At 38.2% G+C, this 26827-nt stretch overlaps 1 protein-coding gene and 1 pseudogene across 4 annotated transcripts in view; both read left to right on the forward strand.

Moving 5' to 3' along the window:
- Rcd-1 (Required for cell differentiation 1) overlaps nucleotides 1-26827 on the forward strand; it is a 95554-nt gene that overhangs the window by 22570 nt on the left and 46157 nt on the right. The window contains exon 1 of one of the 4 annotated variants that reach the window (XM_067781799.1): nucleotides 22709-23841. The exons of the other annotated variants lie outside the window; for them this stretch is intronic. The gene's annotated coding sequence lies outside the window, so the exon portion shown is untranslated. Of the gene's footprint in view, nucleotides 1-22708; nucleotides 23842-26827 lie in introns of those variants that run through there. 4 annotated transcript variants of the gene reach the window in all.
- Nucleotides 9553-10448, forward strand: LOC137247597 (tRNA-dihydrouridine(20a/20b) synthase [NAD(P)+]-like; annotated as a pseudogene).

Raw genomic sequence — 26827 nt, forward strand, 5'->3', positions numbered from 1 at the left:
AGCATGTGAGCCGTTGTCGAACAGTGCCCTGGCTGGCTGCCAGCGGCCGGAGTTATCTTGCAATAAAATGTCAGCAGTAGCTAGTAATACTACGCGTTCAGCATCGGCGTAGTGCGACGTTACGATGTTTTGGACGCATTTTGCATAGCAGGAGCTGCCTCGTTTGTATTGAGACCAGCATGAAGAGGTGTGTGGTGGCGGCGTTGGCATATGCGGCACGATGACGAGCTGCGGCAGTTAGCGAAAACATGTCCTTTACTAAGGCAGTTTAGACATGCACCATCTGATTTGATTGTGGATAGCTTTGCTCTCGCGTCGAGTTGGTTGAATTTTTCGCAAGTGTAGATTCGATGCTCACCTTTGCAGTATGTACACGATGTGGTTTTAGCGGTTTTTGATGATGGATGACTTTTTGGTACTAATTGGTTGCATGTTGTATGCAAAACGTGCTTTGCAGTTGTACGTGCGTTTGCGGCAGCGGGCACCATCTCCAAAGAGCGGGCTCGCGTTTCCAAAAAATCTCGAAGCGATGTAAACGATGGCACATCGTCGGCTACAAGCGATCATTCCCACTGTTTTCGCGTTTCATAGGCTAATTTCGAAACAGTCAAATCCCGTCGTCCCAAAATTCAACCGGGCGTTTGAGGGCACGTAGCGCACCAACGTGCTGCAATGTTAAATTTAAAACGTGTTTAATTGCTTTTGCGGAGTCTTTCGATGCCTTTTCGATCGATGATAATGCTTTTATATGGCTGTCCACTATGATACGCATAACTTTATAGCGTGCTGTCAGCATATCCCATGCTTCACCATTTAAACAATTGCGCAAGTATTGCAACTTCTGTCCGTCCGACAAACTTGCATTGGAATTCACTAGTGAACAGAATGCGTCATGAAAAGTGATCCATTTTGTTGGATCGCCGCTATGGTAACTGCTTCTTCGGTAGCGGCATGCGTGCAGGTGCAGTCGGAGTTATTGTAGGGGTTGGTTGCTTTTGTGGCGCAAGAATGCGCTTAAAATTTGATTTAGCGATCAAATACCACTCCTCACCTTGAATTCGTGCCTGCTCTTCTACTGCTGTGTTTTCGTCGCCACACGACACCTCCACTTCTTCTTGTGCTTTGCAGAAACGTTCCCACTGCTCCTCTAGCAATTGCAAATATGTGGTTGCAGCCTCTACATCGACTGCAAGCGAATCGGCTTTGCTAGATTGCAAATGCCGCTTTAATGCATTTAAAGCAGAATCGCGAACTTTCAAAGAAGACATTTTTTATTTGCGGGTTTTTATGAAATGTTTTAATTAAAGCGATGTGGACTGTATTTTGCGGAAATATTGCGCGATCCGTCTCGAAGGACCAAAATGTTAGCGTTAAAATGCGGGTTGCGGGTTGTAAGGTTTACTTACGCGAGGATTATAGCCGATTATAAAAAACACTTGCACTTGTTTTTCTTTGTTTAATTACTATAAAGATAAACGGAAGTAGCCATTGACAGCTGACAGTCAGTGCTGCCAATGCCACTAATTGACGTTTGATATGATTACATATAGAGATGCCAATTAGGCGCAAACAAGTCGCCTCTTACGACAGGCATACCTACCGCGGGTGTATTCTAACCCCCTAACCCGCTGGGGTATGATAGTAACGTATTATTGAATAGCCACGAATTGTTTTAACTTTTTTTGTATAGCCAATTCATTTCTATTCTTGTAAATATCTGACTTTATATAGCAGCTAGTTGCTCCTGTGTCAATTAAGATTTTAAAATGTTTACCTATTGCCCTGTCATACAAGAAAATGTATGGCAAAGCTAATTTGGTCTAAAAAATGATCCTCTTTTATATTGTTAACACGTAATGTTTTATTGGGCGGTTGCACGGTCCGTTGCGTGCTTCCATGTGTTCTTTTTTCTATATTACCACTTCGATTGTTATTATTTTGGTAATTATAAGCAGGGTTGAGCTGCGGCCGATTTTGTACACTAATGCTGGAATCAACATCCATTGGGGTCTGTCGGGGTTGCGCTCTTTCAATTCTTTGGTTAAAATTTCTTTGAGGCTGTGCTTGTGGAAACCTGAGCTTATTATAGAAGTTTTTTTTATGGCTATAGTTAGTTTGCCCATTATTTGCTGAGGGCGAAAAATGGGTTGGCCTACCAAAATGTACAGCAAAATTTTCTCGCATATTATTCGACTCCAACTCCTGGGCCTTTGCCATAGCGTTCGGCAAATCGCTTGGCGACAATGAAAACAGGATATTTGATAAATTCCCATTCAGTCCGGTTATAAATATGCGTAAAGCATCTCGCCTATTCTTGGCATTAAGTTCCTTAGTGACTGAACTGTCAGTACCGTAGGTCAAAGTTTTTATTAATTAGCAAGGTTAATTTTTCGTTGACCTTATTGTAATAATCAATTATTGAATTAGAGCCCTGTCTCAGAATGCTCATCTATTGTTCAATGATGTGAGCTGGCCTCTTGTCGGCGTATGCAAAATCTAATCGTGCCAAAATGGCATCAAAATTAAGTACTGTGTCATGATTTGATAACAAATCATTGGCTTCCTGTGTGATCTTATTTCTCAATATCATTAGTGCAGCAAAATACATACGGCTGCCTCTAACGTACAGACTCATCGTGTTATTAGCGGATTCCCTCCAACTAACATATTTGCTTTGCTTTCCCGTAAATTCGGGCAAAGACTTTATTATTTCTAAAGACTCCTCGCATTTTATTTGCTGGTTGAAAGTCTCAGGCTTGCACTCCGCAATGGTAGTTGCATGAGTCATCCCCTCGATTTGTCTGCGCAACTCCGGTAGCTCTAAATTCAAAGAAGCGTTAGTTGCGGCTATTAACCTAGCCACTAGGGCTTCATTTTCATTTTCTAATGACATATTTCCAAAGACTTGTATTAATGAATCCACACTTAGAATTTTTAATAATTGTTTTTAAATAGCATAAGTATAACAGGGAATTCTTAGATACTAAACATAGTAAGCACAAAAATTAATCTTACTTTACTGCCTTATTTTTATACTCATCTGAGCAGAGCTCACAGAGTATATTAATTTTGTTCACATAACGGTACCCTGTAACGGCATAAACTAATCGAGATAGATATAGACTTGGTAGGTGGGTTGACCTTATGACGCAGAATAGAAAATTAGTAAAATTTTGGACAATAGGCGTGGCACCGCCACTTTTAAAAGAAGGTAATTTAAAAGTTTTGCAAGCTGTAATTTGTCAGTCGTTGAAGACATTATGATGAAATTTGGCAGGAACGTTACTCCTATTACTATATATATGCTAAATAAAAATTAGCAAAATCTTCGTCATCCACTTGAAAAAAATAATAATTATAAAAGTCAAATTTTAACAAAAAAATTTACAGTATATAAGTAAATGATGTAAAAATTCAACTCCAGTAATTTTATGTTGCAACAAAATACAAAAATAAAAGAAAATTTCAAAATCATTTAATTTGTCTAGAATACTTTTAATGCCATAAGTCGAACAAAAATTTTACCAATCCTTGTGAAATTTGGTAAGGGCAAAGTTTCTATGACGATAACTGTTTTTTGTGAAAATGGGCGAAATCGGTTGAAGCCACGCCCAGTTTTTATACACAGCCGACCGTTTGTCCTTCCGCTCGGCCGTTAACACGATAAATTGACCAAAAATCGATATATCTTTACTAACCTTAGTTCACGTACTTAACTGAACTCACTTTATCTTGGTATTAAAAATGGGCGAAATCCGACTATGACCACGCTCACTTTTTCGATGTTCTGGGTCACCCTGGTTCGATATCTCGAAAACGCCTTCACATTAGAGGTTTACGCCGGTCACGTAATCGGCGGCGGCGGCGTAGGCTCTTTTATATGACAAAAGTGATCGGCGTAAACCTCTTAATTGAATGGCTGGACTTCAGAGTATCACATTGTCCACAACTAATGAATATGGAAACATATTGCTGACGTCAATGGTATTCCGAAAGATCCGCGGTTTTTTCCTCAAAATCTCGCGTATCGTTCAGAAAATTTCGGGAGTAGCTCCTTGCGGAGAGAGGGAGAAATAGAAATACTTAAAATGTTCACAGTTTTGTAGTTTCACCGAAGGAGATGTTCTGGGCTAACTCTAATATCCGTCGTCGGCATGATTTCTTTAAATCATTTGGGGCTACATGATGGTCACGCACAAAGGCGGCTTACGGTTGCTATCAATTATCTACTAATAGTCATGACTCTCGTGGCACATTTTTAACGATTACCATCAATGCTGGCTTATTGTTGATCGCGCCAAAGGGCACCTTCAGTTTTTTCTGCTGTTTTTAGGAGCTAAATTTCCCGACGTGCGAACAGTAGCAATCCCGACCACCAGTCGCTACCACGCATCCTGGCCCTTATACCATATGCCAGCACAGAAGCTACAGGACTGCGACTTCGAACTCATACCTTCGCTGACGTCACTTTCCTAGAAGCTCAAATAACTTTTGAACGGTTAGAAAGTGTTAAATTTTGCATCCCTTGATACCCCGTTCGACCATATCGGACCAACTTTCGAGATGAACAATAATTGGCCTAGAACAAAGATTGGCCGCGCCGATATTTTTGCCATTCGGCGGCGGCGTGCGGAAACGTCGCGAATCGGCGGCGGCGTTTATCGGTGGCGTATATCTCTACTGCACATATACAACTAAGGTTCACTCCCTTTTAAAACCCTCATTAATACCTTTAATTTGATACCCATATCGTACAAACACATTTTAGAGTCATCCCTGGTCCGCCTTTATGGCGATATCTCGAAAAGGCGTCCACCTATAGAACTAGGGCCCACTCCCTTTTAAAATACTCATTAACACCTTTCATTTGATATCCATATCGTACAAACACATTCTAGAGTCACCCCTGCTCCACCTTAATGGCGATTTCTCGAAAAGGCGTCCAGCTATAGAACTATGGCCCACTTCTTTTTCAAATACTCTTTATTACTTTCCATTTGATACCAATGTCATACAAGCACATTCCAGGGTTACCCTAGGTTCATTTCCCTACATGATGGGTTTCTCTTCTTTTGTCTACAAAGCTCTCAGCAGAGTATGTAATGTTCGGTTACACGCGAAATTAGCCTTCCTTACTTGGTCACGTTCTTTTTTTTCATCCACTGCTGCTCTCACTGGTCCCGTAGGTTAGGTCAGGTTGAACTGGCCGGTCCATGAGGACCTCACATAGACTGATTGAGTCCGTAGTGTTACCAGAAGTTTGTTTTAACGACCAAAATGAAAAACCCTATCAAAAACCAGGACCTATGTTATAAAATAACTCCGTCCTCTTGGCAAATACTAGAAGCTTCCTAGGGCTTAAGCTACTTGCTGCTTCTAGATCTGACAGCTGTATCACTCCTAATAGCTGGAGTCTTAGCCTGGCAAGTGCAGCGCACGAGCACAGAACGTGCTCGATCGTTTCCTCCTCCAACTCGCACTTCCTACATCTGCTATCACTGACCAAGCCTAATTTAAAGGCATGTGACGCCATAAGGCAGTGTCCAGTCAGAATACCCGTCATGAGTCTACAGTCCTATCTTTTTAATGATAGAAGCAACTTTGTTAGTCTAAGGTTGTAAGACCTCACATAATCTGCGACACTTTACAGACCCGCGCTTGAACCCACGCCTTTCCCGCTTGGTCGATCATGTGCACCTCTCGCCTTCGCTTAATCTCTCCCAGTCTAATTGGGACGTCTACGAAGCAAGCTTCAAGGGATGCGCCCTTTTTAGCTAGTTCGTCCGCTTTTTCATTCCCATCTATTCCCATATGCCCTGGGACCCAATATAGATGTATGCTTCTCCCTGTCCCTATTCTCTCCAGAGACTGCTTACACTCTAACACGCATTTATATGCTGTGCTATGCGAGATTATTGCCTTAATTGCTGCTTGACTGTCAATATAAAAGTTAACACGGTTGTCGTCCGCCATTTGCGCACCCTTGCACTAACCGTCCACCTCTATTGTGGCCTTAAGATCTCCCTCGAAGCGCAGATAGGGAATCAGGTAGTCCGTACGTCGTGTGATTGATGAGCTGGTCCTGTAAGTGCAATTATGAAATCGCTGAATCAATTATATCCTTAATTGTTGCGTTTGCGAAAGTTCCCAGTGCAATTGTTGCTTCTGCTGCTAATTTGAATCTGTTGTCTTTTCACTATTCTTTTCGCTTGGCCAGCGTTACAAAAATTTTTTTAATACACGCACAAAGAATTCTTTATGTCGCATTTTTTTTTGTGCTATCTACTATTTTCAATATTTGGCAGAGTATAAAATATTTCACTTTGAGTTTCACGTGTTTTCCTCCAATAACAAGGTCACTGCATCCAAAAATCACGACTTCTGTCTCTTGCAAAAATTTTCATGTGAATTAGAAAAATCGGCTTAATTTTTATCACAGTTCTTTTTTATTTAATTTTTTAGCCATATATGTAATACTCCTATATTGCTAATAGAAAATGCTTGCAATGTGTTTTGAATTCGAAATCAAAACAAGACAGCCTACAAAATTTTTGTGATTGTAGCCGCATAAGTGTGACAACAGAAAATTAAAATTTAGGTACATTATTACTGAATACAAAAACAAAAACGTTTAAACAGCAATATATCGGCACTCTGATTTTTGGGAATGTACCTAGCTTTTTGTAGCAATATAGGAGTATTACATATATTTTTTTAGCTGTAGCAATTTTGTTACCGTTGCTCATTGCGGTTTCATTAAATTTTACGTAAAGTTTTGTTTCTTGTGTTTTTTTTTTGTTTTTTTCTCGTCCCGTGAGGATACTTGGAAAAATTTACAACGCGTGCCCCACGTTGGGCGCCAATTAACAGCCTCCTACTTTAGGTGTTTTTAAAAAATAATAAAACGTATTTTCGAGTGGTTGGTTACCGAACGTAACGTTGACACCAAACTGACTTTATTCTTCTGAATTACTCTTATTTATAACTTAATTTTAGCTTATTGATTTTGATACCTAACTTACTTTAATATTTACAATAACTGGACACTTAGCATAAGCATTGCATCATAGCTCGGACACATAAGCAGTTTTTCATATAGATGAGTTTAACACAAGCTTATGCATTATGAGTAGACTGCACGTATTTTCATGGGGAACGGTAGAATGAGCGACACTGGCGCCATCTAATATTGAAAAGTAGCCATCTCCCCAATTTTGTTCCAAGCAAATAATAAGAAGAAGAATTTGACATTTGCTTTGGCTAAGGGTGTTGGCACACTTTGCAAGTGAAATTATTTTTCCCACTGGTCGGTACATTTTCTAACATTTTTCGCAATTAAAAACTGCAATATAACAATCGATTACGACACAAAATATGTTAGCAAGTATTTTTGTTGTATAGGGAGAATGTTTATAACAGTGCTTCGCGAAATTTTGTATGTGAATGGGCAAGACGTAATAAACTTAAATTGCCAAGTCTGAAGTTCCTCCATATTTACAAACGCAACATCTTGGTTGATTGTGGCGATGTTATTGGAATGCATAAGCTTGTGTTAAACACATATATATGAAAAATGTCATTGTGTCACGGCCTTCAGATTCGCTAATGAAACCCGATGCGTGAGAAATGGAGTATTTGTTTATAAATATTTCGATTGGTATTGCATCCGCTTCTCTAATGAAATGCCAGTGGCTTGAGAAGTGGAATATTTGTTTATAATTACCATAGGAGCACTGTGGGAAATGTACTGTTAACTTGCGCATGAAAAGCTGCTATTTTTGGGACATAACTGTACATTCCCTTATCGAAAAAAAACCAAAACCATTTAAAAGCAATATATCGGCACTCTGATGTTTGCGAATGTACCCTGTCTGTACCAGCAGTACTTTTATGGTAAATTATTTGTGGTGTAATTGGCGTGTAAGGGAAGTATATCTAAGAAATTAAGAACGAGGTGGATTCCAAGTAACAATTGTGAGACAAAAAAAGCGTATGGAATTACATACACGCAAAATAAAGTGGAGTTGTCAGCGAATTTATAGCTTCTCCAACCCAATTGCCAACCTCACCTACCCGTGAGGAATCCTGTTTTTTTTAGTAGTTGGGGCTCTTGCGAACCTAAGTTTTTCATGGAAATAGGGGGAGGGGCGGAATGGCCTAGAAGGTGTAATGTGGTCATATTAAATTGTTCCCGAGATGGGCGGGCTTGTACCTTAATGGTGCTTTTAACCAGAACGTACCGGATCTGTATCTGGCAAAGGACTATAACCCAGCGCTACAACAACAACATTAGGATTTGTTTTTGACATACTAACACGTCTCTAATATACTTCAGACTGCTATTTTTTTAACCGCAGTTGTACATAGCATGAACTAGCGGCATATGTACATACATAGAGGTGTTGTGATAATACGCTGACTTTGTAGATCTCACAAGTAAATATGTTTGTACATAGCATAATAACTATTTTTGCTTCATAGCTGGGTTTGCATGGTGCCTGTTTAATGGTGCGAAGCGGGCAACAAGGTCGTACATTGGCCCATAAAACATCACATCGCTTGACAAACTCGGTATAAACAATTATGAACTATATCTGTACAATAGTTCATGAAGACTAGAAACATTACAACGAAATAGCGAATTTAGAACGCAGCAAATGCTGGCTGGTGATACCTTGAGTCGAAAGTGTATTTGAAAGTGGTTAGTTGTTACTGATCAGTAATTTAAACTCCAAAGTGATAAAAGAAAGGCGTTTTAGGTACTAAGATATTTATTGAGGTGTTTATATTATTAATAGCTCCGTCACATAAGCATATAGATGAGTTTAACCCAAGCTTATGCATTATGAGTAGATTGCACGTATTTTTATGGGGAACGGTAGATTGAGCGACACTGGCGCCATCTGATATTGAAAAGTAGCCAACTCTCAAATTTGGTTCAAACAAATCATTAGAAGAAGAATTTGACATTTGTTTACAAGTTGAGGGTCGAAATAAAGAGCATAACCAAAATTGGAAAATGTAAATAAATGTAATTAACTGCTAATTTAACTTGCAATAATATCAACAAAGGCCAAATATAGATATCTTAAATGCTTTTAACACTGAAAAGAATACATCACATGGATTTACAAAGTCAGTGCGCCAATGGTGCGATATAGCAAATTGGCATTCAGGCGGCTTCTTCGTCAACATAGTGTGAAATTGACATTGGCACCAATGATCATTGCTGATTCATTTATAAATAGTAAAAAGACGCGTGATAATGAATTTACCACAAGTTTAGAGGACATTCCCTGTATATCACAATTCGCTGCGTGCGATGCGCATGGATTCTCCCAGGCATGCTTAACGAACGAAACGATATCATTTCGTTACGATAATCAACGTTAATAAACGAAACGAAGTCACTTCGTTTCGTTTATTAACGTTAAGATCGTCAAATTAACGTTAATTTGGCGTTCTTAACGTTAATAAACGAAACGAAATGACTTCGTTTCGTTTATTAACGTTGATTATCGTAACGAAATGATATCGTTTCGTTCGTTAAGCATGCCTGGATTCTCCTTAGCAGCCCAGTTAATATATCCGTATGTTGATGGCATGGATTTGAATTGTGGCTCTGAGCAATTTCTAAAACATATGGCTGTGGTCTGCTGAGACATCCAGAATTGATGAAATATATTGTACAAACTACAATGCGTGTGCTATCGGTAAAATTACGCTGATTAAATGGCAGTGGAGAGCAATCAGTACGCTATACAGTGGAACTGGCACGTCAACTAGAAAAATGTGGTGCCACATTTATGTCATTACATGAACGAAACATGTGGCAGAAGGTATCAGATCCTCTTAATATTAACGCTATGTCTGAAGTAAAGAAATCCATCCAAAAACCACTTATTGTTAATGGCAATGTTCGCACCTGGAAAGACGCTAAACATTTGCATGCACAACCACAGGCTGATGGTGTAATGGCCGCACAAGGTTTACTTTCAAATCCTACACTTTTTAACGAACACTACGGGGAAGCCGAAACATCGATGGAATGTGTGCAGCAATGGTTGGATATTGCCACACGTGCTGGTGATCGCATACATATTTAATATTTTCAGCACCATCTTACATTTATGTGGAGCAGTCATATGAAAAGGAACCTGCGCTTGGAGTTCAACAATTTTACGAGCAATCAACAAATATTTAAATTTTTTGAGGAACGTTATGGCTTAAAGCCCCACACAGAATCGTATAATAGTCCCTTGGAATGTACTAAGTGTATATAGCCTCAAGTAAAATATGACGGGGTCCAAGTTAATAAATCATCAGATGCGATCACTTGGAATGAGAATCGGATGATAAATTTTTCAATGAATTCGAAGATAATTACTATATTAAATTATTTATTTGAAAATTATTAATTAATTTTACAATATTAAAAATTTTAGAATTATCGATCATTTTCATAATTTTTATTTTTATAATTTAAATTGATCATTTTTATTATTTGGATTTAATATTTATTAATTATTTTTGTGGTTTTTATAAATATTATTTTTAAATATAAAGTTTTATTTTAGCTTATTTTTTGTTATAAATTTATTTTATATGCAAATTTTTGTGTGTATTATTATTTATTTTAATAATTGATATTTTAAATTTTATTCTCAGTAACTAGTTTTATTAACCAATTAAAATTGGAATTAGTAATTTTATTCAGTATTGGTTAAATTTGTGCCAGCATCCGCGGTTATACAAATAATACAAGTAAAATTTTTTAGATGAAAGGTATAAATTAAAAATATATATACATTTATTAAGTGAAATTTGATTAATTAGAAATTTTATTATTAAACTAGGATTAGATACCATATTATAAAAAATGTAGTTATCTTTCATTAAGGTAGTATTAGTTATGTCCTTGAAACTTAAAAAATTTGGCGGTATTTTAGTCTATGCAGAGGAACCTGTTCTATAATCGATAGTCCACGATGTACCTCACTTAAATTAGTTTTAGGTTTATATACCGTCATTAGAATATTTTATTAGAATAATAATTTTCACTAATTTATATTAGATCAAGGTGTAGCTTATATTTAAGTAGAAATGGGTTACAATAAAACTATTTAAATGAATTTTAATTTTAAATGTTTAATGAAATTGGATTTGGTAGTAAAATTTTAAAGATAAAAAATTTGACTTTAGCTCTAAATATATGTACATATCGCCCGTCGCTCTTATTCTAAAATAAGATAAGTCGTAACATAGTAGATGTATCGGAAGGTGTATCTAGAAAGACAATTTAAAGCCTATTAAGTAAAGTATTTCATTTACATTGAAAAGATGTTTGTGCAAATCAATATAAATTGAATTTAATATTTATTTATTTATGATTTATTTATTAATATTAATATTTGTTTAACTTATATTAAAAGTAAGTATAAAAATTAGTGTTTTAGTAATTTTTAATGAAAAAATAAATTTAATTATAATTTATTTGTATTTTGGAAGATTATTGAAATAATTTGAAAAATTTTGATTTTATAAGAAAAATTAATTTTTTGTACCTTGCGTATCGGGGTTTATTAAATAATTAATAGTAATAATATTAATCTCGATTTTATAAGAGTTAATAATTTATTAAATTTAATGTATTAAAATTATTTTGAATACATTATTAGAAATGAAATGTTATTCGTTTATAAATATATCTAGTTTTTATACTCATTTGAGCAGAGCGCACAGAGTATATTAACTTTGATTGGGTAACGGTTGGTTGTACAGGTATAAAGGAATCGAGATAGATATAGACTTCCATATATCAAAATCATCAGTATCGAAAAAAAATTCGATTGAGCCATGTCCGTCTGTCCGTCCGTTAACACGATAACTTGAGTAAATTTTGAGGTATCTTGATGAAGTTTGGTATGTAGGTTCCTGGGCACTCATCTCAGATCGCTATTTAAAATGAACGATATCGGACTATAACCACGCCCACTTTTTCGATATCGAAAATTACTAAAAATGAAAAAAATGCCATAATAATATATCAAATACGAAAAAAGGGATGAAACATGGTAATTGGATTGGTCTATTGACGCAAAATATAACTTTAGAAAAAAACTTTGTAAATTGGGTGTGACACCTACTATATTAAGTAGAAGAAAATGAAAAAGTTTTGCAGGGCGAAATCAAAAGCCCTTGGAATCTTGGAAGGATAACTGTTCGTGGTATTACATATATAAATAAATTAGCGGTACCCGACAGATGATGTTCTGGGTCACCCTTGTCCACATTTTGGTCGATATCTCGAAAACGCCTCACATATACAACTACCACCACTCGCTTTTAAAACCCTCATTAATACCTTTAATTTGATACCCATATCGTACAAACACATTATAGACTCACCCCTGGTCCACCTTTATGGCGATATCTCGAACAGGCGTCCACGTATAGTACTAAGGCCCACTCCCTTTTAAAATACTCATTATCACCTTTCGTTTGATACCCATATCGTACAAACAAATTCTAGAGTCACCCCTGGTCCACCTTTATGGCGATATCTCGAAAAGGCGTCAACCTATAGAACTAAGGCCCACTCCCTTTTAAAATACTCATTAACACCTTTCGTTTGATACCCATATCCTACAAACAAATTCTAGAGTCACCCCTGGTCCACGTTTATGTTGATATCCCGAAAAGGCGTCCACCCATAGAACTAAGGCCCATTCGCATTTAAAATACTTATTAACACCTTTCATTTGATACCCATACTGTAAAAAAGCATTCTAGAGTCACCCCTGGTCCACCTTTATGTTGATATCCCGAAAAGGCGTCCACCCATAGAACTAAGGCCCATTCCCATTTAAAATACTCATTAACACCTTTCGTTTGATACCCATATCCTACAAACAAATTCTAGAGTCACCCCTGGTCCACGTTTATGTTGATATCCCGAAAAGGCGTCCACCCATAGAACTAAGGCCCATTCCCATTTAAAATACTCATTATCACCTTCCGTTTGATACCCATATACTACAAACAAATTCTAGAGTCACCCCTGGTCCACCTTTATGGCGATATCTCGAAAAGGCGTCCACCTATAGAACTAAGGCCCACTCCCTTTTAAAATACTCATTAACACCTTTCGTTTGATACCCATATCCTACAAACAAATTCTAGAGTCACCCCTGGTCCACGTTTATGGCAATATCTCGAAAAGGCGTCCACTTATAGATTTAAGGCACACTCCCTTTTAAAATACTCATTAAAACCTTTCATTTGATACCCATATCGTACAAAAAAATTCTAGTGTCATCCCTGGTCCACGTTTATGTTGATAACCCGAAAAGGCGTCCACCCATAGAACTAAGGCCCATTCCCATTTAAAATACTTATTAACACTTTTCATTTGATACCCATATTGTACAAAAGCATTCTAGAGTCAACCCTGGTCCACCGTTATAACGATATTCCGAAAAGCCGTCCACCTATAGAACTGAGACCCACTCCCTTTTAAAATACTCATTAACACTTTTCATTTGATACCCATATCGTACAAAGAAATTCTAGAGTCACCCCTGGTCCACCTTTATGGCAATATCTCGAAAAGGCGTCCACCTATAGAACTAAGGCCCACGCCTTTGAAAATACTCATTAACACCTTTCGTTTGATACCCATATGGGTATCCCTTTTAAAATACTCATTAACACTTTTCATTTGATACCCATATCGTACAAAGAAATTCTAGAGTCACCCCTGGTCCAGCTTTATGGCGATATCTCGAAAAGGCGTCCACCTATAGAACTAAGGCCCACGCCCTTTTAAAATACTCATTAACACCTTTCATTTGATACCCATATCGTACAAACAAATTCTAGAGTCACCCCTGATCCACCTTTATGGCGATATCTCGAAAAGGCGTCCACCTACAGAACTAAGACCCACTCCCTTTTAAAATACTCATTAACACCTTTCATTTGATACCCATATCGTACAAACAAATTGTAGAGTCACCCCTGGCGATATCTCGAAAAGGCGTCCACCTATAGAACTATGGCCCACTCCGTTTTAAATACTCATCAACACCTTTCCTTTGATACCCATATTGTACAAACGCATTCTAGAGTCACCCCTGGTCCACGTTTATGGCGATATCTCGAAAAGGCGTCCACTTATAGATTTAAGGCGCACTCCCTTTTAAAATACTCATTAAAACCTTTCATTTGATACCCATATTGTACAAACGTATTCTAAAGACACCCCTGCTCCACGTTTATGGCGATATCTCGAAAAGGCGTCCACTTATAGATTTAAGGCCCACTCCCTTTTAAAATACTCATTAACACCTTTCGTTTGATACCCATATTGTACAAACGTATTCTAAAGACACCCCTGGTCCACGTTTATGGCGATATCTCGAAAAGGCGTCCACTTATAGATTTAAGGCCCACTCCCTTTTAAAATACTCATTAACACCTTTCGTTTGATACCCATATTGTACAAACGTATTCTAAAGACACCCCTGGTCCACGTTTATGGCGATATCTCGAAAAGGCGTCCACTTATAGATTTAAGGCCCACTCCCTTTTAAAATACTCATTAACACTTTTCATTTGATACCCATATCGTACAAACAAATTCTAGAGTCATCCCTGGTCCAGCTTTATGGCGATATCTCGAAAAGGCGTCCACCTATAGAACTAAGGCCCACGCCCTTTTAAAATACTCATTAGCACCTTTCATTTGATACCCATATTGTACAAACGCATTCTAGAGTCACTCCTGCTCCACGTTTATGGCGATATCCCGAAAAGGCGTCCACCCATAGAACTAAGGCCCACGCCCTTTTAAAATACTCATTAACACCTTTCAATTGATACCCATATCGTACAAACAAATTCTAGAGTAACCCCTGGTCCACCTTTATGGCGATATCTCGAAAAGTCGTCCACCTATAGAACTAAGGCCCACTCCCTTTTAAAATACTCATTAACACCTTTCGTTTGATACCCATATTGTAGAAAAGCATTCTAGAGTCAACCCTGGTCCACCGTTATAACGATATTCCGAAAAGGCGTCCACCTATAGAACTAAGACCCACTCCCTTTTAAAATACTCATTAACACTTTTCATTTGATATCCATATCGTACAAAGAAATTCTAGAGTAACCCCTGGTCCACCTTTATGGCGATATCTCGAAAAGGCGGCCACCCATAGAACTAAGGCCCACGCCCTTTTAAAATACTCATTAACATCTTTCAATTGATACCCATATTGTAGAAAAGCATTCTAGAGTCAACCCTGGTCCACCGTTATAACGATATCCCGAAAAGGCGTCCACCCATAGAACGAAGGCCCACGCCCTTTTAAAATACTCATTAACACCTTTCAATTGATACCCATATCGTACAAACAAATTCTAGAGTAACCCCTGGTCCACCTTTATGGCGATATCTCGAAAAGTCGTCCACCTATAGAACTAAGGCCCACTCCCTTTGAAAATACTCATTAACACCTTTCGTTTGATACCCATATTGTAGAAAAGCATTCTAGAGTCAACCCTGGTCCACCGTTATAACGATATTCCGAAAAGGCGTCCACCTATAGAACTAAGACCCACTCCCTTTTAAAATACTCATTAACACTTTTCATTTGATACCCATATCGTACAAAGAAATTCTAGAGTCACCACTGGTCAGCCTTTATGGCGATATCTCGAAAAGGCGGCCACCCATAGAACTAAGGCCCACGCCCTTTTAAAATACTCATTAACACCTTTCAATTGATACCCATATCGTACAAACAAATTCTAGAGTAACCCCTGGTCCACCTTTATGGCGATATCTCGAAAAGTCGTCCACCTATAGAACTAAGGCCCACTCCCTTTTAAAATACTCATTAACACCTTTCAATTGGTACCCATATCGTACAAACAAATTCTAGAGTCACCCCTGTCCCACCTTTATAACGATATCTCGAAAAGGCGTCCACCTATAGAACTAAGGCCCCCTCCCTTTTAAAATACTCAGTAACACCTTTCAATTGATACCCATATCGTACAAACAAATTCTAGAGTCACCCCTGGTCCACCTTTATGGCGATATCTCGAAAAGGCGTCCACCCATAGAACTAAGGCCCACGCTCTTTTAAAATACTCATTAACACCTTTCATTAGATACCCATATCGTACAAACAAATTCTAAAGTCACCCCTGGTCCACCTTTATAACGATATCTCGAAAAGGCGTCCACCTATAGAACTAAGGCCCACTCCCTTTTAAAATACTCATTAACACCTTTCAATTGATACCCATATTGTAGAAAAGCATTCTAGAGTCAACCCTGGTCCACCGTTATAACGATATTCCGAAAAGGCGTCCACCTATAGAACTAAGACCCACTCCCTTTTAAAATACTCATTAACACTTTTCATTTGATACCCATATCGTACAAACAAATTCTAGAGTCACCCCTGGTCCACCTTTATGGCGATATCTCGAAAAGGCGTCCACCTATAGAACTAAGGCTCACTCCCTTTTAAAATACTCATTAACACCTTTCAATTGATACCCATATCGTACAAAAAAATTTTAGAGTCACCCCTGGTCCACCTTTATGGCGATATCTCGAAAAGGCGGCCACCCATAGAACTAAGGCCCACGCCCTTTTAAAATACTCATTAACACCTTTCAATTGATACCCATATCGTACAAACAAATTCTAGAGCAACCCCTGGTCCACCTTTATGGCGATATCTCGAAAAGGCGTCCACCTAAAGAACTAAGGCCCACTCCCTTTTAAAATACTCATTAGCACCTTTCAATTGGTACCCATATCGTACAAACAAATTCTTGAGTCACCCCTGGTCCACCTTTATAACGATATCTCGAAAAGGCGTCCACCTATAGAACTAAGGCCCCCTCCCTTTTAAAATACTCATTAAGACCTTTCAATTGATACCCATATCGTACAAACAAATTCTAGAGTCACCCCTGGTCCACCTTTATGGCGATATCTCGAAAAGGCGTCCACCCATAGAACTAAGGCCCACGCCCTTTTAAAATACTCATTAACACCTTTCATTTGATACCCATATCGTACAAACAAATTCTAGAGTCACCCCTGGTCCACCTTTATGGCGATATCTCGAAAAGGAAATACTCATTAACACCTTTCATTTAATACCCATATCGTACAAACAAATTCTAGAGTCACCCGTGGTCCACCTTTATGGCGATATCTCGAAAAGGCGTCCACCCTTTTAAAATACTCATTATCACCTTTTGTTTGATACCCATATTGTACAAACGCATTATAGAGTCAACCCTGGTCCACCTTTATGGCGATATCTCGAAAAGGCGTCCACCTATAGAACTAAGGCCCACGCCCTTTTAAAATACTCATTAACACCTTTCATTTGATACCCATATCGTACAAACAAATTCTAGAGTCAGCCGTGGTCCACCTTTATGGCGATATCTCGAAAAGGCGTCCACCCTTTTAAAATACTCATTATCACCTTTTGTTTGATACCCATATTGTACAAACGCATTATAGAGTCAACCCTGGTCCACCTTTATGGCGATATCTCGAAAAGGCGTCCACCTATAGAACTAAGGCCCACGCCCTTTTAAAATACTCATTAACACCTTTCATTTGATACCCATATCGTACAAACAAATTCTAGAGTCAGCCGTGGTCCACCTTTATGGCGATATCTCGAAAAGGCGTCCACCCATACCCTTTTAAAATACTCATTATCACCTTTCGTTTGATACCCATATTGTACAACCGCTTTATAGAGTCAACCCTGGTCCACCTTTATAACGATATCTCGAAAAGGCGTCCACCTATAGAACTAAGGCCCACTCCCTTTTAAAATACTCATTAACACCTTTCAATTGATACCCATATCGTACAAAACAATTCTAGAGTCACCCCTGGTCCACCTTTATGGCGATATCTCGAATTGCGTCCACCCATAGAACTAAGGCCCACTCCCTTTTAAAATACTCATTATCACCTTTCGTTTGATACCCATATTGTACAACCGCATTATAGAGTCACCCTTGGTCCACCTTTATAACGATATCTCGAAAAGGCGTCCACCTATAGAACTAAGGCCCACTCCCTTTTAAAATACTCATTAACACCTTTCGATTGATACCCATATCGTACAAACAAATTCTAGAGTCACCCCTGGTCCACCTTTATGGCGATATCTCGAAAAGGCATCCACCCAAGGAACTAAGGCCCACTCTTTTTTAAAATACTAATTAACACCTTTCATTTGATACCCATATCGTACAAACAAATTCTAGAGTCACCCTTGGTCCACCTTTATGGCGATATCTCGAAAAGGCGTCCATCTATAGAACTAACACCCACGCCCTTTTGAAATACTCATTAACACCTTTCATTTAATACCCATATCGTACAAACAAATTCTAGAGTCACCCGTGGTCACCTTTATGGCGATATCTCGAAAAGGCGTCCACCCTTTTAAAATACTCATTATCGCCTTTTGTTTGATACCCATATTGTACAAACGCATTATAGAGTCAACCCTGGTCCACCTTTATGGCGATATCTCGAAAAGGCGTCCACCTATAGAACTAAGGCCCACGCCCTTTTAAAAAAATACTCATTAACACCTTTCATTTGATACCCATATCGTACAAACAAATTCTAGAGTCAGCCGTGGTCCACCTTTATGGCGATATCTCGAAAAGGCGTCCACCTATAGAACTAAGGCCCACACCCTTTTAAAATACTCATTATCACCTTTCGTTTGATACCCATATTGTACAAACGCATTATAGAGTCAACCCTGGTCCACCTTTATGGCGATATCTCGAAAAGGCGTCCACCTATAGAACTAAGGCCCACTCCCTTTTAAAATACTCATTAACACCTTTCAATTGATACCCATATCGTACAAACAAATTCTAGAGTCACCCGCACAGTCGCACTCATCAACAGCTTTCATTTGATATCCATATTGTATAAACACATTCTAGGGGTCCCGGGTCCACCTTTTGGGCTATATCTCGAGACTCTAGCCTTCCAGTTGTATGAAAATTATCCTGTACTATAGCACCCATCAACAGCTTTTATTTGATGTCCATATTGTATAAACACATTCTAGGGGTACCCGGGTCCACGTTTTGGTCTATATCTCGAGACCCTAGCCTCCCAGTTGTATGAAAATTATCCTGTACTATAGCACCCATCAACAGCTTTTATTTGATGTCCATATTGTATAAACACATTCTAGGGGTACCCGGGTCCACGTTTTGGTCTATATCTCGAGACCCTAGCCTCCCAGTTGTATGAAAATTATCCTGTACTATAGCACTCATCAACAGTTTTCATTTGATATCCATATTGTATAAACACATTCTAGGAGTACCCGGGTCCACGTTTTGGGCTATATCTCGAGACCCTAGCCTACCAGTTGTATGAAAATTATCCGGTATTATCGCACTCATCAACAGCTTTCATTCGATATCCATATTGTATAAACACATTCTAGGGGTCCCGGGTCCACCTTTTGGGCTATATCTCGAGACCCTAGCCTCCCAGTTGTATGAAAATTATCCTGTACTATAGCACTCATCAACAGCTTTCATTTGATATCCATATGGTATAAACACATTCTAGGAGTACCCGGGTCTACGTTTTTGCTATATCTCGAGACCGTAGCCTCCCAGTTGTATGAAAATTATCCTGTACTATAGCACCCATCAACAGATTTCATTTGATATCCATATTGTATAAACACATTCTAGGGGTACCCGGGTCCACGTTTTGGTCTATATCTCGAGACCCTAGCCTCCCAGTTGTATGAAAATTATCCTGTACTATAGCACTCATCAACAGTTTTCATCTGATATCCATATTGTATAAACACATTCTAGGAGTACCCGGGTCCACGTTTTGGGCTATATCTCGAGACCCTAGCCTCCCAGTTGTATGAAAATTATCCTGTACTATCGCACTCATCAACAGCTTTCATTTGATATCCATATTGTATAAACACATTCTAGGGGTCCCGGGTCCACCTTTTGGGCTATATCTCGAGACTCTAGCCTCCCAGTTGTATGAAAATTATCCTGTACTATAGCACTCATTAACAGCTTTCATTTGATATCCATATTGTATAAACACATTCTAGGGGTACCCGGGTCCACGTTTTGATCTCAAGACCCTATGCACGTAGCGAAAAAAAGGTAGTCGTTGGCCAATTCTCAGACCTACCCAATATGCTCACAAAATCATGACAATCGGTTCAGCCGTTTCGGAGGAGTTAAGCCTCTAACACCGTGACAGAAGAATTTTATTTATTAGATAATATATATGTACATATATATATGAAAGAAGTATAATTTTAACAAGTATGAAATTCATTATTTTGCCAAGAGAGGTAAAATGAAAAGATTAAGAAAGTTAATTCAAAAATGACTCCATTGCGGGTTGTAAATATATTTTGTTCTATTCTAAAAAGCAGGCAAAGCCTTTACGGGGTATTTCGTTCTTCTGTGAAAATTGTTGCCTGCTCGCAACGCAAAAGCGTTACACTTTTTGTAGATAAACAAATTTGCACATTTGGCGAAAATAAACATCAGCTGACTTCTGTTTACAAATACGCCATCTTGCATCATTGATTGTGGCGCTGTTACTGTCATGCATAAGTTTGTGTTAAACACATCTATATGAAAAATGTCATTGTGTCACGGCCTTAAGGCCAACTTGCAGAACTTTTGTATCAGAGTTGATTCTTAAATTTGTCAAAATTGTATGAGTTTAACCCCTAGAGAAAAGCTAACTCTGAGTTCAAAACATAACTTCCCTACAAGACAGGTACTCGTTACCTAATCGATTATTTAATCGTCACCGATAACTTGGTCACCAATTATCGTGTTAATGATTTTTACATTGTTGTCGTGAAAAAGTAACGCACGCGCTCTCTCAAAATAGTGTACGTGTGACTCGCTTTCTCGCTCTTACCTATTGTGTTTTCGACATTCCTTCTCTCTCGATGTTATTTACATTTTGAAGTTACTTCATTAGGTATGTTTGCGTTATCGCTAAACAAAACATATGCAACAACAACAATAAGGTTAACGGCCTGCCGGTTACCCGTACCGGTTACCTTTACAATTAGCTCTTTTCTGAGAGGCCAAAGGCACAAGGGACTCAAGGAGATTTCAGATAACTAGAATCAGGGGTATCCGAAGATACTTCGCTGTTGCATTCATAGAGAACTCAACATTATAACAAGGGATAAATTGATGTTACGAAGTAAATTAGATGTGCTACAAAAACAAGCAAATGCAGATGACTGTTTGATTCATTATCCGAAGTTCTTGTATGGATATGCAGTATGAAAAGGGCAAAGTACTGCTAAAACTGCTTTCCCCAATTAACCCGGGAACGAATTGATATGACTACGCCTATCCTTCTTTAGCAGCAGGGTCTAGCGCCAGTTCCCTGTTGGATAGGAAAATAAACGTTTCGTTGTCTCCAAGTTGATCATATGCTATTAAAGAATATACTCGTTTGCTGCATCCGATCAGTACATCCAATTTTCCCAGATTTTCTGGGCGCAGCAAGGGTATCCTCCTGAATAGTGCATTTGTTGTACACTGCTGCCTGGTCGCTCACCCAACAACACCAATCACGACGGAACTTTCCTTGGGACACCCAAGGTCACTCACGCCTCTCATGGCTCCAGCGGGTTAGGGGGCTTAGAGTATACCCGCGGTAGGTATGTCTGTCGTAAGAGACGATTAAAATACCAAATTGATACAAGGGGTTGTGTAGCGCAACCCTTTCAATGGGTTGCCAGCGCAATATATAGCTTCTCCAACCCAATTGTCAACCTCACCTACCCTTGGCGAATCCTGTTTCTTTAACAGCCGAGGCTCTGGCGACCCCATGTTCCTTATGGATCTACATTTGAAGGCGCTTAGTTAGCTGACATCGCTTACTTAACCGGTTGGTTCTAAAGTAAAAAGCAAAATATAGGTTAGGTTGAAATGGCCGGTTCATGAGGACCTCACATAGACTGAATGAGTCCGTCGTGTCCCCAGAAGTTTGTTTTAACGACCAAGCTTAAAACCCTATCAACAACCAGGACCTATTTTATAAAATAATACTAGGTACAAACACACGCCATATTGGCAATTTATACCATTTGGGCAATTTATTACGCAATTTATCATATAATAAATTGTAATAACAAATTGCCAATTTAAAAAAAATTGCGTAATAAATTGTTTCAAACTGTAAATACAACCTTGTAAAGTGTGTTTATTGAGTAGATTTAAACGTCAGCTGCGCATGGCTCAACTATATGGTTGGCTCATCTCATCAGCTGATATTATTTTTTTCATTTCACTGGAGTAGGAATTGTCAAAAGAGGATAGCAAACTCAAAATGAAACCAAAACATTGAACACATTATCTTACAACACATAAAAATTTTAAAGTTTTATGTTTTCATTCCATTCCATTCACATAATTCCAACACGCACATTTTGACATTCTGAACACAGGTATGTTGTTGCTGTAGAGATGAGCCAACTGGCCATCAAATTACTATTGTGTAAGCTAAATTTAGTTGTATGAACACCACTCAATTTGAATTGATATTGCCTCAATTTATTTTTCTGTTTGAACATAGCATAACTCCGTCCTCTTGACAAATACTTGTGACAAAGCAGACGTGAAAACCTTGTACACATTTTCCGAGCAGAAAAATTGTGGTAAAACATTTTAGAAAATTAATAAAAAGTTGTGCAAAATAAAGTGTTTTGTTCGCGCTTTACAAAATGTAACAAATAATGTAATAATACGTCATTGAATTCCTAATATAATAGGAGTTAACTTTGAGAAAAAAGACTCAAATAAATGTATTTAATAAACAAATTTAAACACATACATATACTAATAAACGGAGAAGTAAATCGAAATAAGGCAAAAGCAAAATGAGTATGTCGCGAACTGCAATCGCTCTATAAGAGAGGAGACAGGTATACGATGCGAGGGTGTGTGTAATAAAGTGTACCATTTAAGCCTTGCATGTGCAGGTGTTGATAAATATAGTTGTAAAATTTTTTGAGGAAAAACCCATGGCACGATTTATGTGTGATGAATGTGTTACATATATTCAGAATGTAGAATTGGTGCTACAAGAAATGCAAATGAGTGTTAAGAAAAACAATACAATATTAAATGAGTATAAAAATGAGTTTGAAGTGGTGATGAAGAAAAGCCAAAACGAAATAAAAGCTTTATTGAAAGCTGTAGAGGGTCAATATACTCAAAGAGTAGCAACTATGGAAAGATCGCAAAAGCTTTTTGAAAAAAAAAATTGGTGAGATAAAAAGCTTATATGAAATGATAGAAGAAGTTAAAAATAAAACTGAAATAATTGGTAAAGACAATGAAAAGGTATGTAACGAAATTAAGAAAATTAGTAGTAATAACAATGAAAAAGGGCTGTCATACGCAGAAGTAATGAAAAATAATAACATAAAATGTGAAAACAAAGGCAAAGATACTACAGTGCCTGAATTAAAGAAACGTATTCCTATTATTGTTAAACCGAAAGTAAAACAAACGTGTGAAAAACCAAGAAAGATCTAAACAATAAAATTAATCCCAAGGAACTAAAGATAGCAGACATTCAAGCTGGTAATAATGGTATTATGGTGATCGATAGCGTTGATGAAAATGAAAGAGACAAAATAAAAGAAATAATGGACAAAGAAATTAGTAATGAATATGAGACAAAGATACCTCGTGAATATAAACCAAGACTATTTATAACAGGTATGCAATTTTAAAAGAATGGTGAATGTCTACGAAAACAAAATAAATGCTTTGAACAGGATGAAGTAAAAATTATTAAGCAATATAATGTTAAAGTTAGTCACAACAAGTAAGGAAGGCTAAGTTCGGGTGTAACCGAACATTACATACTCAGTTGAGAGCTGTGGACACAAAGTAAGGGAATATCACCATGTTGTGAAAAGAACCTAGGGTAACCCTGGAATGTGTTTGTATGACATGTGTATCAAATGGAAGGTATTAAAGAGTATTTTAAGAGGAAGTGGACCATAGTTCTATAGATGGACACCATTTAGGGATATCGCCATAAAGGTGGATCAGAATTTGTTTGTACGATATGGGTATCAAATGAAATGTGTTAATGATAATTTTAAAAGGGAGTGAGCCTAAGTTCTATAGGTGGACGCCTTTTCGAGATATCGCCATAAAGGTGGACCAGGGGTGACTCTAGAATTTATTTTGTACGATATGGGTATCAAATGAAAGGTATTAATGAGTATTTTAAAAGGGCGTGGGCCTAAGTTCTATAGATGGACGCCGTTTGGAGATATCGTCATAAAGATGGATCAGGGGTGACTCTAGAATTTGTTTGTACGATATGAGTATCAAATGAAAGGTGTTAATGAGTATTTTAAGAGGGCGTGGGCCTTAGTTCTATAGATGGACGCCTTTTCGAGATATCGCCATAAAGGTGGACCAGGGGTGACTCTAGAATTTGTTTGTACTATACGGGTATCAAATGAAAGGTGTTAATGAGTATTTTGAAAGGGAGTGGGCCTTAGTTCTATAGGTGGACACCTTTTCGGAATATCGTTATAAAAGTGGACCAGGGTTGACTTTAGAATGCGTTTGTACAATATGGGTATCAAACGAAAGGTGTTAATAAGTGTTTTAAAACGGAGTGGGCCTTAGTTCTATAGGTGGACGCCTTTTCGGAATATCGTTATAAAAGTGGACCAGGGGTGACTCTAGAATGCGTTTGTACAATATGGGTATCAAATGAAAGGTGTTAATGTGTATTTTAAAAGGGCGTGGGCCTTAGTTCTATAGGTGGACGCCTTTTCGAGATATCGCCATAAAGGTGGACCAGGGGTGACTCTAGAATTTGTTTGTACTATATGGGTATCAAATGAAAGGTGTTGATGAGTATTTTGAAAGGGAGTGGGCCTTAGTTCTTTAGGTTGACGCCTTTTCGGAATATCGTTATAAAAGTGGACCAGGGTTGACTCTAGAATGCGTTTGTACAATATGGGTATCAAATGAAAGGTGTTAATGTGTATTTTAAAAGGGCGTGGGCCTTAGTTCTATAGGTGGACGCCTTTTCGAAATATCGCCATAAAGGTGGACCAGGGGTGACTCTAGAATTTGTTTGTACTATATGGGTATCAAATGAAAGGTGTTGATGAGTATTTTGAAAGGGAGTGGGCCTTAGTTCTATAGGTTGACGCCTTTTCGGAATATCGTTATAAAAGTGGACCAGGGTTGACTCTAGAATGCGTTTGTACAATATGGGTATCAAACGAAAGGTGTTAATAAGTGTTTTAAAAGGGAGTGGGCCTTAGTTCTATAGGTGGACGCCTTTTCGGAATATCGTTATAAAAGTGGAGCAGGGGTGACTCTAGAATGCGTTTGTATAATATGGGTATCAAATGAAAGGTGTTAATGAGTATTTTAAAAGGGCGTGGGCCTTAGTTCTATAGGTGGACGCCTTTTCGAAATATCGCCATAAAGGTGGACCAGGGGTGACTCTAGAATTTGTTTGTACGATATGGGTATCAAATGAAAGGTGTTAATGAGTATTTTAAAAGGGAGTGCGCCTTAGTTCTATAGGTAGACGCCTTTTCGAAATATCGCCATAAAGGTGGACCAGGGGTGACTCTAGAATTTGTTTGTACGATATGGGTATCAAATGAAAGGTGTTAATGAGTATTTTAAAAAGGAGTGGGCCTTAGTTCTATATGTGGACGCCTTTTCGAGATATCGCCATAAACGTGGACCAGGGGTGACTCTAGAATTTCTTTGTACTATATGAGTATCAAATGAAAGGTGTTAATGAGTATTTTAAAAGGGCGTGGGCCTTAGTTCTTAAGGTGGACGCCTTTTCGGAATATCGTTATAAAAGTGGACCAGGGTTGACTCTAGAATGCGTTTGTACAATATGGGTATCAAACGAAAGGTGTTAATAAGTGTTTTAAAAGGGAGTGGGCCTTAGTTCTATAGGTGGACGCCTTTTCGAAATATCGCCATAAAGGTGGACCAGGGGTGACTCTAGAATTTGTTTGTACGATATGGGTATCAAATGAAAGGTGTTAATGAGTATTTTAAAAGGGCGTGCGCCTTAGTTCTATAGGTGGACGCCTTTTCGAAATATCGCCATAAAGGTGGACCAGGGGTGACTCTAGAATTTGTTTGTACGATATGGGTATCACATGAAAGGTGTTAATGAGTATTTTAAAAAGGAGTGGGCCTTAGTTCTATATGTGGACGCCTTTTCGAGATATCGCCATAAACGTGGACCAGGGGTGACTCTAGAATTTGTTTGTGCCATATGGGTATCAAATGAAAGGTGTTAATGAGTATTTTAAAAGGGCGTGGGCCTTAGTTCTTAAGGTGGACGCCTTTTCAAAATATCGCCATAAAGGTGGACCAGGGGCGACTCTAGAATTTGTTTGTACGATATGGGTATCAAATGAAAGGTGTTAATGAGTATTTTAAAAGGAGTGGGCCTTAGTTCTATATGTGGACGCCTTTTCGGAATATCGTTATAAAAGTAGACCAGGGGTGACTCTAGAATGCGTTTGTATAATATGGGTATCAAACGAAAGGTGTTAATAAGTGTTTTAAAAGGGAGTGGGCCTTAGTTCTATAGGTGGACGCCTTTTCGGAATATCGTTATAAAAGTGGACAAGGGGTGACTCTAGAATGCGTTTGTATAATATGGGTATCAAATGAAAGGTGTTAATGAGTA

Source organism: Eurosta solidaginis, chromosome 4 (genome assembly GCF_040869045.1).
Source record: "Eurosta solidaginis isolate ZX-2024a chromosome 4, ASM4086904v1, whole genome shotgun sequence".
NCBI lineage: Eukaryota > Metazoa > Arthropoda > Insecta > Diptera > Tephritidae > Eurosta > Eurosta solidaginis.